This window comes from Spermophilus citellus (assembly GCF_964194105.1).
Source record: "Spermophilus citellus genome assembly, chromosome: 14".
In the NCBI taxonomy this organism is placed as follows: Eukaryota; Metazoa; Chordata; class Mammalia; order Rodentia; family Sciuridae; genus Spermophilus; species Spermophilus citellus.
Window position 1 is genome coordinate 21,894,370 of NC_138194.1, and position 2,013 is coordinate 21,896,382.

Here is a 2,013-nt window from a genome sequence, read left to right on the forward strand (position 1 = left end):
GTCTTATTAAGGAAGTTGGGGCCTAATCTGACATGATGGAGATCTGGGCCTACTTTTTCTTCTAATATGCTCGGTGTCTCTGGTTTAATTCCCAGGTCCTTGATCCACTTTGTGTTGAGTTTTGTGCATGGTGAGGGATAGGGGTATAATTTCATTTTGTGGCATATGGACTTCCAGTTTTCCCAGCACCATTTGTTGAATAAGATATCTTTTCTCTAATGTATGTTTTTGGTGCCTTTGTCTAGTAGGAGATAACTGTATTTATGTGGGTTAGTCTCTGTGTCTTTTATTTTGGTATCAGTGATTTCTAAGCACACATAATCTCCCACACAGGAGTTTGGGAAAAAACCATCAATGATGGAAGGACTGAAGATGCTGCTCCAGCTGAATGTGTAAGGAAGGATCTTGTCTTCATTAGCCATTTCTTGTTTCCTCCTCAGTCCATGCGATCTGGCTTTTGCTCCCACCATCCTTGAAATGGTTTTGCTAAGATTTCCCGAATATACTTCCTGAATATTGAATCAAGTGAGCACTTTTTAGCTCTCAGGCACTTGACCTCTGAAGCATGGGCATTCTGTCACTCTTTCCTTTTTGAAGTTTCCTTAACATTTATGAAATAACACACTTCCTGCTTTTTTTTCTCTTCTCTGCTACTTTTTTGGTTGCTTTTCAGTTACTATTCTCTTTCGTCTCCTTAGATGTCCCTTTTCTTTTGGGTCTGTTTTAAAATTTCTTATTTTCTGTGCTTTCTTGAGTCCTCCTACATAACTTCACGTACTCTGATGGTTTAAACCCAATCTGTCCACTTTACTTCTAGATCAAACTCCTTCTGTGTGCTCCAAACCTACGTCTTCAACGGTAACTGGTCATTTCCATCTGGCAGTTGTCATCAGCATCTCAGATTTAGCACATTGAGAGTCAGAGTCATCTTCTCTAAGCCCAGATCAGCCCTCTCTCTTCTGGCACCATTCTGCGTGATTGGCACCACTCTCTGTTCAGAAACTTGGGACTTGTACTTGATTCTTCCTTTTTATTTGCAGTCATGCTCAGTGGGAGATGCCAGTGGGGTTGAGTGTGATGAAGGGAGGTGTAACCTTATGATGCTTTTGGGTACATGTGAAAGAAATCACAACGCAGATTGACTTCAACCCTGAGGAAACTGATGATGTATTTTAGGCAGTCTAGAACTGCTCCATCATCAAGGACCAGCGACATCTGTCTTTTGGCTTGGCTCTTCTGTCTTTGGTGATTATTTTATGATGAGATCAGAATTGAGATGAACGCCATGGCTCTCAAAGGTCCAATCCAACCATGACAGATATCCAGAGGTGAAAGGAAGAACTTTGGTTCTCAGGGTCCTCTCCTGGGGAAAGCCTTTCCTGGGTTCCAGCAGACTTTCCCTCAAGTTTTGCTTGCTGTATCAGGCTGTGTCACCTCCTGACAACAGCACAAGTCAGTCATCTGGATGGGCTGGAACGTGCAGTTGTCAACCACAGTGCTCACGGTCCGTTGGTGTGGAGATAAGGCATGCTGGTGTGGAGGGTGAATGTTTGGATAATTACAACAGGAATCGTTTGGAGCTTTGAACAGATGGTTCAATGCTGTCATGACGTAGTTATAGTTGTAGTTCTGTCCTCCACTGTGCGGGTGACAGAGGCATGAGGACCCACTGGGTAAGGTGCTAGGAGGATGATGCAGGGTTCTAGAGAGGAAATAAGGGTGGGTTAGGATGGAAGCAAAGCTATAGGCATGTTCAGTTTAAGATAATCTCAAGGCAAATTATAGGACTTTCCAATGCAGGGTTAGCAGGATGAGGAAAGAGACGATTCAAACAAACAAACCAACAAACAAAATCCCAGAGTTTTGTCCTGAACAGTCAAGTGGTGATGTTCATGAGATGTGGGAACTTAGAGGAAACTGGTTTTGAGGGTAGTTCAGTCTTTACCGGATTGATTTTAATTACTTATTAAACACCAGCCAGTAGATACCAGAGAATAGTTCCAGAGTTGAGTA